This window comes from Hemibagrus wyckioides, linkage group LG22, assembly GCF_019097595.1.
Source record: "Hemibagrus wyckioides isolate EC202008001 linkage group LG22, SWU_Hwy_1.0, whole genome shotgun sequence".
Lineage (NCBI taxonomy): Eukaryota > Metazoa > Chordata > Actinopteri > Siluriformes > Bagridae > Hemibagrus > Hemibagrus wyckioides.
In genome coordinates, this window is record NC_080731.1 from 10,920,069 (window position 1) to 10,933,339 (window position 13,271).

Sequence of the window (13,271 nt, forward strand, 5' to 3'; positions counted from 1 at the left end):
AATGGGAATGTATGAACAAATAGGATATGAACTGTTTTAGCTGTGAATGTTACCTCACTGCGATTTCAAACCGACAGGAATCGCAGTGGCTACTAAATTATCAGAATGTAACAATAACTCTAAATACATTGCTCTCTCTCCGTGAAATAATGATTGAGCCACGTCTATCGTTTCAGTCAAGCTAAGACTGATCATTTTAATATCCACCACATTATAAATTCCATCATCTACAACTCAGAAAAACAAATCACACACTGCAAATGTCCTTCTAGAAAAAGAAACAATTTATTGTATAAATAAACTTCATAGTGCAAACATATTCAAGTCATTTTTGATCCAAAATATTTGTACAAGGAGTAGGCAGTAAAATCATACAATGCATAGTGATTTCACTTGTATACAACATTCAAGTCATGGATCTTGTGTCAATCCAGATGCCATAGTGGATTTATTCCAGTTCCATCTGCTATGGTATATGGTTTTCACTCCACATACGTGTACACATAATCCAGAAAATTCTCCAAGAAGACAATCCATCCATCAAGACAAAGCTGAAGATCTGTCTCTGGGATCCAGGTCATATCTATAAAGGGATTGAAGTCGTCATCCATTGATGCTTCCCACCTGAGGATGAGGAGAGAGAATATCAGTTACAAATAAGGCCTATGCACATCAATAAGCCTTTCCTTAAGGCTTTCTTCCATGCTAAGGATTCTTAGCTACCTACAAAGGTTTCTGGTAGGTTTCAACCCTTTCTAAAAGGAAACATTTAAAGAGTTCCCCCAAAGTAACAAAAATGAAAGCTTTTTGAGTACCTAGATACACATTGTATTTAAAATACAAGATTATTTTTCTGAGCTCAGTGTAGCATACATGGTTCTTTATAGAGCTTTCATCAGATTTTTTATCAGCTTTCAGAATGCTAGCTGAAATATTGTATGAGTTCATGTATGCAGAAGGAGGGAGTTAGCACTTTCCTATGAGTATGTTATGCTATATTGTGTTGTACACTAGTTCAAAAAGAAGCAGTTGGCTGATTTTACATTTCTAAAGGCACATTAGCCTTCACACATCCCAGTTAACAGCTTTAGCATGGAAGGAGATATCTGACTGGTGGATAGGAGTTGGAAAATTGACATACATCCAGGTATTTAATTTATTTACCAAATCTGTTTAATACAGAGCATGCAAGCATTTTGAAAATACTAATTAGATGATTTTTATGAATAAAATACTGAAACAAACAAACAAAAACACTTTTTAATAATCACTGGGTATCTTTGTATCAATTTCAAATTTCCTTAAAGAAGCCAGTATTACACCTGTATTAAACATATTTAACATATTTAATTGAATATTCACTCTAATTGCAACCAATAGGTGTCTTAAATGCTAACTGCCAGAGGTTGTTTTCCAATGACTCAAGGCTCCGGTCTTAGCAAGTCTCAAGTCAAGATTGATAAGTCCAAGTCAAGTCATTATGTTCAGTCACAAAGTCCTGAAGTTAAGTCCAGATTAATAGTTACTCCACCAATCATTGTTAAAATCTAAGGTTTAGACTATTTAAACTGAGAGCACTCATCTATCTCAGTTCAGTTTGGCTTTGTTTTGGGTTTTGCTTTGTAACCAGCTTCAAACGCCTGATTGAAATGCTTTTGCATCTGATATTCTTGAACCACAGGTTCTTCATATTGCAGGCTATTTGTTGTTGCAAACAGCACAGTCTTTGTAGGTAAATGATGCTGTTTTTGGGAACACAGCTACCGCAACTTTCAGTGAAAGAGAGGTTTTTCTACAACACTATCAGTATCTTGTGCAAGGTGATTGGCTACCTGATTGGTTGAACGTTGACCTTCGAAATTGATACTGAAGCTGATTTGTTGAAAATTTATTGTTTGTAAAAAAAAAGAATAGTAGATTTACTAACAGCAGCACACTATTAAATGTATCATTTTTGCTATTTTTCTATTTTTTTTTTGGCTTTGAAAATGTATCTAGTCTTTCAGTGTCAAAGGATCGACGATTAAGTCAGCAAATTTGTGATCTGAGACAAAGTCGAAATCATGTGACTCGAGTCCACAACACTGCTACCTGCTCCATTAGATCAAAATATTTTTTTTTCTGTTAGCAAGAACAATTTTAGTGAATTTCATCAATGGATTAATAAGTGAAGCTATAAGCACAAAGAACGTTTCATTTAAAGTTTAAAACCTCCAACTTTCTATAAAAGCTGCCTTGTTTTTATCTTCATCTGTTTTCTATCAGAGACTTTTTATGTTTCACTATTTAAGACCTTTTGATGTTTTTTTGTTTACAGTCACTGCTAATACAAATGCTAAAATAATACACTGTACAGTTACTGTAATATAACAAAAACATTTCCAGGTGCCATTAAATCACAATATTGTGTATCACGCCACATTGACTTGTGCAACAAAAAAAAATCAGCTTCTATTGAACAACCCACATGTGGAATGCATGTATACATAAATCATGAATGCTAGAACTTAATCATAAGAGATGTATTCAGAAACTTCACTGCTTTGAGGAATGAAAAAGATCTCAAAGGTCTTAAGATGCCATGTATTCACTGTCAACAAAGAGGGGAACAATAATGGCTGACAGGTGTCCTCCCCATTTCAGGTTGCACTTTTGTTCCATTGCGCCCTGAGTCTTCTCACATGGATTTTCTTACCGTCCCTATAACCTGATAAGACATTTCCTTTTTTATGTGAGCAACACTGGTCTGGGAGTGTCTTGCGTTTTAGCCTTCTGTTAATTTCGATCGTTGTGTTTTCATATAACCAAGAAAGAGAATTGATAGGATTTCACTCCCACCTCCTTCAACAGCCTTCTACAAGAGTATTACTGTATTAGGTTTCCACATAACTACATTGCACTAAGGAAAATATGCGAGATCAGCAGAGATGTCTGTGGGAACCTAGAGAGACGTACATGGCATTAGCAAGAGGCTAGCTGTGTTTTTGTTTTCTGAAATAGTTCAGTATAAACAGACCATTTATCATTTGTGGCCCTGTATTCTGATCTACATAATAACATTCACAAATATCCACACAAAACTTTGAAAATTCGGTTACCTCCAATGCTGCTGCCACAAAAGTCACAGAAAGTCCTAAATACTATAAAGAAGTGGATTTCTAGCTAAAACTTCTATAATAAACAACAAAATAAGATCTAAACCCAAGTGCTTTGAGATTTAGTTCCAAGAGATAACTCTTAAAACTTGGCATCTCTTCATAACACATTTACAAAAAAGTTTACATAAAGCTTAAAGGTGCAGAACTGGACTGTTCATCAGGAATTCTAAACTTTTTAAGGTTCGTTCTGACAATTCAGTGATTTTTAGATATCGAGCCATAAAATATCGTCTAAGCAGAAACTATTTTTAAAAATCTTCTACTACTCATTCATTCATCTTTAGTAAGTGCTTTATTCTAAACAGGACTGCAGTGGATCTGGAGACTATCCTAGGAACATACGACATGAGACAGGAATACATCCTGACTGGAATTCTAGTTGATAAACAAGCACCATGAATATACACATCCTCACACTCATCCATACCTAGGGGCAATTTAGCATAGCAAGTACATACACCGACTGCCATGTTTTTAGGAGGTGAGAGGAACCAGAGAACCCAGAAGAAACCCATACAAAGACACGGCAGGGAAACTATTCAAATCTTCACCACAAACTATGATATAAAATATTTTTCATTTTAATTGTATTGTTTTTATTTTACACAATCGTAGAATTACAAAGTCTTTGATATTAGGTCTCATTTATAACATTCAGAAGAATAATCCTGGCTCTATTTGTATGAACCACTATGAAGGTTCATGTTCAAGTTATTGTTTATGCATTCTCTTATATTTTTATTTCAGAATTTAAAAAAAATAAATTATTTGTACAAATTCTTTCAAGAGATCCTTTTCTCATGTCCTGTAAAAAACAATTCTGCACAGAGAAGAAAAAAACATTTTACTCTGTTAGAATTTTATACTTGTTTCCAAAAAACAGGCTCAAAGTTCATTCTTTTAAATCTGACCCGTTTCCTCAAGTCTAGTGTTTTTCGCTTTCCACCTTTCCGCCTTTTAACAAGGTTCCAAACCGTAGCTGCTTTAACATTTCAACAGATTTTGCAGAAGCAATTTTTCATACACCCAACTATGACAGTGATTACACAATAACAAAAAGTACTCCAGTCTGATAGGATGCTTTAAATCCGCCAGCTACAGACTTACAGTTCCTTTAGAGATAGAGAAGAGAACATACTCTAACTCACTCTGATCAAAGCTCGGCATCATCGGGTGTTTCATCATCGTCTCGCTGTTGCTGACTCAGCACAATGCACTTAACAAATTCAAGTGTGACCTGTGTCCACATACTGTCCATCACCTTAAAGTGATCCACGCACTCGAACCAAACTTCCTGACTAGCCGTTGTTCGATATCACACCCCCCTGTCCTCAGTGATCAAACTGTAAACTTCTTCTCAGTGCTGAGTGCTTCCATTAAACTAAGTAGCCCTCCACATTTAGCTTGCGTGGCAGTTTCTTCACATATCTGCTAATAAATAGTCCACTTCAGCACAGTGTATGGCGTGCTCTCAATAGGCACGTAATTATATGCATTATTCTATAAACTAACGTGTTAATGTGAACTGTATGACATAAATAATCAAGTGTACCCATTATCAGTTCTGGTGCAATCTGTTTAGATTTGGAAATCATGTTAGTAAGGGTCAGGAAGTAAAAGTCTCAGGAATGAGGAGTAGTTATTTGCTGAGTAGGTGTAACATACAGTACAAGTAACAATATTTATGCACATAATCAAGCAAGGTCACAGAAAATTTTGATAATACAAAGTGATTGCAAGTGTTATTTGAATGATCTAACAGTAGGAAGTATCTACAAGTCAGTGTAGATATGATGAGAATGTTTAGCACTGGTAGCACGGCCCACGTTCTTAAATTTCTTATACGCGTTTTAGCACTTCAAGACTGTAGAGACTAATTATTTCTCTAATGGTTCTCTGCTAACCCAAAGCGTGACCCTTTACTTCATTTAACATGAATGAAAAAATATCTTATACTAACCTTTAGTCTCGGCACAGTGCGCAATCCATCTCTTCTGTGACCCCATCTCCCATCTCTTCTCACCTGGAATAAGAATAAACAGTGGCATGTCAGATGAAAGAACTGCAGATGGCTCCATATTGCCGGTTGAATCAGATCAAACCTTCTAATCTTGACCTACTTTTCCTTCCACATATATCCCTTTTGCCAGGGTAGATAAAGCCATGCTCTCACCACACATCTAACAGTATATAAGCAAAGTGCAGCATGGCGTGCATTCTGCATCTCCCCTCACAGCCGAGGTACACTGAAACAATTTCAGCTATTATAAATCATTTAATGCACAGTCCATTCCCCTTTTAAGGGGGTATATCAGCCGTTACACTTAACTCTGGTCAAAAATATTGTTTGTTTGTCATTGTATGTGTGGGTCATGACCCGTGACCCAGTGGCTGATCGTCTCTAGAGTAAATGCTTTCGTAGGGATGTGGCTGTTAATGATCCCACATGCCATCAACAAGAGACTTAGAGCTCCATTTTCATGCAGTGTAATTTACTCATATAACACTGGGATATTGCAGTTTTTTTCCTATTATTACCCAGTTGCTATTTTTGTGGTCAGAAATAAACACTAAAGTGGCTGGAGCAGCGCAACAGGGGTTGTAACGTTCAAAATCTATCATCATTGTGATATTTTTAAATCCACCGGGACCAAATTCTAGTGTATATATTACTGTCTATGGAGACTCTGATGCCAAAACGATATTTTCCAACACACAATCTTGCTGATGTACACTATTAATGTCACGAAACTTCAATATCAAGAGGTTTCTTATCCAAATGCTAACTAAATATATCAAATAATCAAGTATAATAGCAATGGCTTCCAAAATGTGAATCGGACAGTTGATGCATTATCATATTCGAACCATCATTTAATAAATGCAATCGATTGAATATCTAACAAAACAAATTGCTACTGAGATCAGGAATTGACTCATATAGATGTCCTAGAGGGTGACACATGTGAACGTATGCCTGTGAAAGCACACAAGAAAACAGACGACACATTTCTTGTAAGTTCTGTCCGCCAGCTTGTTATTTCTACCCCTATAATATTGCAGTAAAAACTACTTCCATAAAGTGGAAGCTAATAGTATGTTATTATCGAAATATTACTGCACTGGGCCGCATTCGGTTTTGTGGTACAAGGAACAAAGGAAAAAATAAAGGATGAGATTGTTGAAATAGTTTGGCTAACCTACCACACATAGTAGTAACGTATTCATTCTAATGACCACTACTATATATATGTATATACACACACAACATAATGATTATATAATGCTGCAGTTTAATTCCTTTGCACTTGTGGGATGATCAGATACGACTTGCTTTGTCATTTTGTAGCTTAGTATTTAATCTAAACTCCAAGGTCCCAGCAAAAGCTTGGTAATGAGATAGCGGGAGACAAGTTAGCGTATCCAATAACATTGACTACAAATCCGTAATAATAATGTGTAAGCTTTTATTGTTGATTTTATACATCATACATGAAATGAGTGTGCATGAACATGAATATATATATATATATACACCATCTCCTGTGGGAAAAAATGACTCTCATTGTCAATACAGATTTTCAGTTTGAATTTGATCAGGACATGGGACAATGGAGAGACAGCAGATATGCATGCAACCCCCCTTAAATCTTTCTCTCTATCTCCCTTTCTTTGCCTGCTCTGCCCTGGGCACCAATAGTTTGGTATTGCCTTGGCAGGCTGGATCGTTACCATGGAGATCTGGATAAACCTCGACTCCGCCACCCTATGAGACGGGTGAGGCCATGCATTTGGGCACACGCACACACACACACACACACACACGCACACACATAGGTAGTCACACATCCCTGTCTTGTGCCAGAGGCTCCAATCTTTTATATGTTTGTAAATTAACTCATGGTTATCTAAAGAAGGAGGAAATGGCCCGTCCTCCTAATAGATTACTCACAATAGACCCAAGGCTGAGTGGTTACCTATAAAACCTAACATTAGACTAAAGTAAAATAAGCAACACTTTTTAAAAGCACAATTTTTTTTTCCAAAAGCAAACATTTTGGACACAAAAGTCTGTTCTTTTTGTTAAAGTTTTAACTTTTTCTAATTTAAATAAAAAAAAATTAATGTCCTTTTATGAGCCCTGTGATTAAAATTTGGATGTGTATCGTGTAGTGTGTGTGTGTGTGTGTGTGTGTGTGTGTGTGTGTGTGTGTGCGTGCGTGTGTGTGTGTGTGTGCCCAGGGACATGTGAAGTTCAGGCCACAGTTCATCCAGAAGTGATTCTTTTCATTAGCTATTATAAAAAATTTAACAGTGAGGCTGTTCTGTACAAAAACAGCACTTGCAGTTACATATACCATGTAGGCCACACACACACACACACAAAATCTTGAGGCAGTAACTCCTGCACTCATATTTATGTTACCATCATTCAACACTTTTACAAAAATTCTTAAAAATGTCTATGCTTGCAGTTAGATTTATGATACAGCTCACAGTAGTGAAAACATCGTGATCACATTTATCACCATTCATGTATCATAGTTGAGAGAAAGAACAAAACATAAAGGGTTAATATTCAAGCATGCGACTACTCTGCTTTTTCTTTTGCCTCCTTTATATATCCAAGATGGAAGCACCATTCTCGAACGCATATGCTTAAAATAATCCTCTATGATTGGAGGGTTGAAGTGTCAATTATTCTTATGCAAATGTGCCCAGTTTCTCACGTTTCCAAAGAGAAAGACCACAGATGGCTACACAGAAATCTCTGCACGAGCCTACCAGACAAAAAGAGCTTGCATAATGTGATGCCGCTATTTGCATGTCTGTCGTCCGCCGCAATGAAAACTCAAGCACAGCGGAGAGGGTTAATGCAATCATAAGTGCCTTGGAAACAGACAATATGGATACACTCATTAAAAGGATAGCTATTTTACATACATTGATGCTAAAATAGCACATTAGCAAGCTACAGAGCTTTCTTGACATTGGATTATAAAAATGTGTATAAAAGACGGGATTTTTTGTTATACAATAAGCATGAATAAGCGTGCAATTGATTGTAAGGAAATCCAAACCCAGAGCATTTCCATAACCCTGAAAAAATACGTCCTACATTGAATATATGACACATTTTCTCATGCATTGGATGACGTGCAGACTACTCAGACCTAATTGCAAATCTGAAGTGTTCATGTTAATAGAAACGAACCTCCTGCACCTGCCAATCAAGCAATTTCATCTTGGGAAAGCAAACACGCGTTTGGCAAAATGAGTGCAAGAAAGACAGGATTTGAAAAGGAGAAGGAAGACAAACGCTGGAAGAGAAAGGCAGGGCACGAGTGAAAGAACATGAAGCTGCTCTGCCAGTGTGACCCGAACAAGCCGCTAAAATGTGATTCCTGACAGTTCGCTCACACACGGGCTAAGAGACAGCAGCCTCTTTGCTTTCACACTAAAAACCATGATTTTGTCTCAGACAAGTCTGCCACCTCACACACCTGCTGTGGAACCTCGAAACTAGAAAGACAAATATGCGGATAAGCTCCAGTAGGCTAGCATGGAAATGGTGGACTGTTAGCTTTCAGAAAAAGAGGATGTTTGCATGTCATGAAATTAGCTAAATGTTTGCTGTTCTAATTAATGTCTGAAAATTCTACTAAGCAAGACAGGTTTCATTAGATTTCAAATTAGTTGGAAGAAGTGCTGATATTGAACAAACCCAGGTCCACATACTAAGCTAAACATGTACAACCTTTTTCTTTTTCTCCAGTAGTCTAGCATGGACATGGTGGACTGTTAGCTTTCAGCAAAAGAGGATGTTTGCATGTCATGAAATTAACTAAATGTTTGCTGTTCCAATTAATGTCTAAAATTCTACCATGCAGGACAAGTTTCATTAGATTTCAAATTAGTTGGAAGAAGTGCTGATATTGATCGAACCCAGGTCCTCATACTAAGCTAAACATGTAGAACTTTTTTCTTTTTTTTTTTTTCCATACAGCAAAGAACAGGCATGGTTAAATACCTCAAAATGTATTCCCAGCACAAGATGTTTAGCCACGAGATAGGAATAAAAGAATGCTGACCTTCCCAGCTGATGCTGTACTGGAAAATGAGGGGGGGAGAAAGTGGGGGAAAAAAGCTTTTCAGCTCCAAAAGAGTGGATCAAGAAACCTGCTGTGGCATCCTGTTACATGGTGACAATGGAGCGCTTTCAAAATGAGTCTCAACATTGCAGCCAGGTCGTCAAGTTCTGTTGATTGTCTCACACAGGGTCAAGAGCGACAGGAGAGAAGGGGATTGTGCAGTTATCTTAGACGATAATGGCAGTCTCCGATTTGAGATGGGCTCACTGTGTTAAGTTTGTTTTGACCTTTCTGCCTCCTAAACTATTGGTGTACATAGAGTCAAAGAACTGTCACATCATTTATGCCATATTACCATCTGGATGTAGGATTACGTTACCAATTATGGATTGACTTCCGCACTAATATTGTTATTACCAAACAGCTGTAATATTCGATGACATGTTAGAACGGGTTTTAGGATTGTACGAATTTTTTTGAAGTCATCAGTTCCAGCAGGATTAAAAGAAACTATTAATCCTGCTCATCCTTGGCAAAAACTTTTACAATGCATTTGAAAATTATTTTCCATTATTTTTTTCGAGGGTTCCTAACTTAATCTTATTTCACAAACACCTTTAATCATTTGCCATAGGTAATAATTCACACAGCGAGGTTAAGGTTGGGGCAGAGCTAATGTGTACACCTTTAATTAAGACCTTATTGGTATCAAAGCACTCTGTCCTTGCTTATTTGAATTTGTACAAATCAGGTTCGCTTTTTCCACAATGGCTTAGTCCAGGGGTATTCAGCTAAAATTTGTAAAGGTCCACTTTCAAAGATCTGGAAAAGCAACTAGCATGACTGAATAGCTACAACCGTTACCTTTAAATACTTAATCATGTCAAGAAAGTCTGTGAAAACTCTCCCCTTTCTGAGCTAAAGTCTTTAGCCCTGTAGCTAGTCTCTGGTCCGATGAGCTGCTTTCAGCTAAATCATTTACATGAATCCATGTCATTGGATAAACCGTAACAAAGGATCTGCAACAGAAGCTGCTGGTTCATGTTTAGAAAACTAGAATCGCTCAACTACACCGGGTCTGTTCATACATTTATCTGGTGTGCTGCAGCATTTGTCAAGAACTGCGCTAAAATACTTTGCTGGTTTGGTATCTAGACTACAGTCCACCAGTTAATATCCCATGGCTTAGTTGGTTTCTCACAGCCTAACATGACTCGGATAGTTCAGGATGGTGTTAATACAACTGTAAAAGATCAGAATTGTGATTTACTCAAGACATATTCAACTAATTATTCATTGTTATCATTTAGGTTTATTCCTCACTACCATGCATATACTATGTCCAGTGTAGGAGATGTGTGCATGGCCTAGATTCTGTCACCTCCATCGTGACTACAGCTCACACTCACAGAACTCCATAACCCCGTATCTTTTATTTTCACCTACACCCCCAAGCCTGAAAAAATGTGTGTCTCTATGTTTGTGTGTGTCAAACACATCAAAAACCGTAAGGTGAATCCTTTTGAGCAGGCAGCACGGTTGGCCACAGGATGAATAAACATCCATGTCAGGGGAAACTGATACACTCCCTTTTCAGCCAGACGGGCCTCTCGTGGGAAAAACAGCTCGTACACAATGGACAGAGACGGCCTTTTGTTGAGGCTCTCAGAGATGTGGGCTAGCTCTTCTCTCCAGTCTGTGCCATGAACAGACCACTCCCCTCAGCTCACACACTGACTCAAACTCACACAGTGTGCGACTTCCTTTAGAACTCATTACAACTTACAAATCTCCAGGTCATTCTGTTTTGCAAAGGAATAGACATTAACGAAAAATGTTCAGAAATAGGAAAGAGAATGGGTGAGAAAGTGTGTGCAGCTTAGCCCATGGTTAAACCAGCCCCAGAGGGGGTTTAACACCAGATCTAAATCCTTGAGATAGTGTCCTGCCATGACATCGCTCTAAAAAAGTCCACATGCTAGGGCCCACAGCAGGTTAGCCTGGGGGAATTTATGTACCCCTTTGACCAAGATTCAAAGATTTTAGCTTTAGACAGCCATGGGTTTGGGGAGGTGCTTTGAGAAGGTGGGGGTATTTCCTCATTGGGTGGGTTGCCCAGTCTTTCAGTCTTCATTCTGAACTTGAGCTTGACATTGATGATTTTCTCTCTTTTATCACAAGAAATCACACTGGGTCGGTGCCTGAGAGGAAAGTGTTTGCCCACATACTTTCAGTCATATTACAGTTTTAAGATTTGGACAGTCAGAGAAAAAGAATACTTTAAAATCTATTCAGCTACGCACTCCGTGTCCTGCTTTTATGCTGGTTTAAAATGTGTCAGCCATTTAAAGCCTTCTCACTAATCAATACACTATTATCACATTACTGTTAACACTGATGGCTTAATTGATCTGAACTACTTTTACTTGAGGAAAGCTGACATTCTTTTTTCCCAGGCAATCTCATAGACAGTTTCTGCTAGCTCTCCCTCGCCCAACTGTTTGCTTTCAGCTCCAATTTGGGGCACAATAAAGTTGTTATGCATGGCAGGTTTGGAAATGGATGTGGCTCAAGCTGGCTGCAAAGTGAACGCATTCTCTGGAGCCTGGCTCTTTTACTGGGGCCTAGATGCAAGGAAACATGCGCTGATGCTGAAATGTTCTCAGGCAGGTTAAAAAAATGTATATATATATATATATATAAAACAGACTCAGAAAGTGTGCCAGACTTAGACCACAGTATCAAATATTATACTTACTGATCAAAGCTTTATGATTCCTTATGTATTATTGATGCATCTATCATTTTTATAGTGTACACTATACCGTATAACACCTGACATAAGCTTACAAGCTATAGCTATCGGCCATTCAATATAAGACATTATGATACCTGCTCATTAGAACACTGCAGAATTTATGTTTTATTAGTAACAATGTCTATAAAAGTCATGTGTATAATGTATAATGGTATTCATGATCTCTTATGAATATGTTCATAGCATGCTATAATGCATTCATAAAGCATTACAGTTTGTAGCACTTTATATAATACATTTATAAATAGTTGAAGTAGTGTAAGTAGTTATTATATTATATTTTCTCATAAGGCTCTATGCAATGTTTGGCTTGGTTGATACACAACCAAGATTATGAGCATTTTAAATAAAGAAATATTAAGTAAATATTATATAATATTAAGTATTATAAGCACTAATTGTAATGCAGACTGCTATAAGTGTCTATAGTGTCATGCACGTTTGTAACAATGTGTGTAATGGCGTATGAATGCATTATAAGATGATATGACAATGTTCATAGATTATTATAGATAAGACCTTTATAGAAAGTGTTAGTGCTGTATCTACACTGCAGGTTATAACATACATAGTAGTAATAATTATGTCAGGTCATAGCAGACTTTAAATAATAGGATTTTCTTTTTATTTTAAAAGTTTAAGATTTAAGGAAAAAGCAAAGTTGTATGTTATGATATGTTATATACAATAAAAGAAACTGTAGATTAGTGTTCATAATATTCATACAAACATATTGTGTATGAAATGTGTTACGTAATCTGACATTTTAGGCTTTAAAAATAGTGTCTATGTATTAATAACTTCTAATATGCAACTATATGTGGTATTATATGGTATTATGCATGCTTTATAATATGCTATGAATGTATTTATACTGCATGATGAATACACAGCTTAAAGTTTCAGTAACTTTGTAACTATACTAAACTTAGTATGAGCAGCAATAAATAATCAGCAACAGACAAAGTCTATTTGCTCTGTTAAGTGTGCACAATAACAAGCACATAAAGTCCTTTTGTGGGGTCCTGAAATCGGTTGACCATATGTGCGAGCGTTCTGTATCTTTCTGTTATACAGCCTCACACAAGGGGGACCACCATAACTTAGTTTGTCTACCATACAAAGTTTCAGCCAAGCTTGGATGGACTCATCAGACGTCTTTTCTTTGAAACCAATGAAGCTCAAAAGACCTCCAACAAAGGA

At 37.1% G+C, this 13,271-nt stretch overlaps 1 long non-coding RNA gene across 1 annotated transcript in view; it reads right to left on the reverse strand.

Annotated features, from left to right (window-relative positions):
* Window positions 1-266: 266 nt before the first annotated feature.
* LOC131342992 (uncharacterized) overlaps window positions 267-13,271 on the reverse strand; it is a 37,065-nt gene continuing 24,060 nt past the window's right edge. Inside the window, exons 3-4 of the long non-coding RNA XR_009203092.1 lie at window positions 5,119-5,181; window positions 267-624 (exon numbers count right to left, since the gene is read on the reverse strand). This is a non-coding gene — a long non-coding RNA (uncharacterized LOC131342992). The remainder of the gene's footprint in view (window positions 625-5,118; window positions 5,182-13,271) is intronic.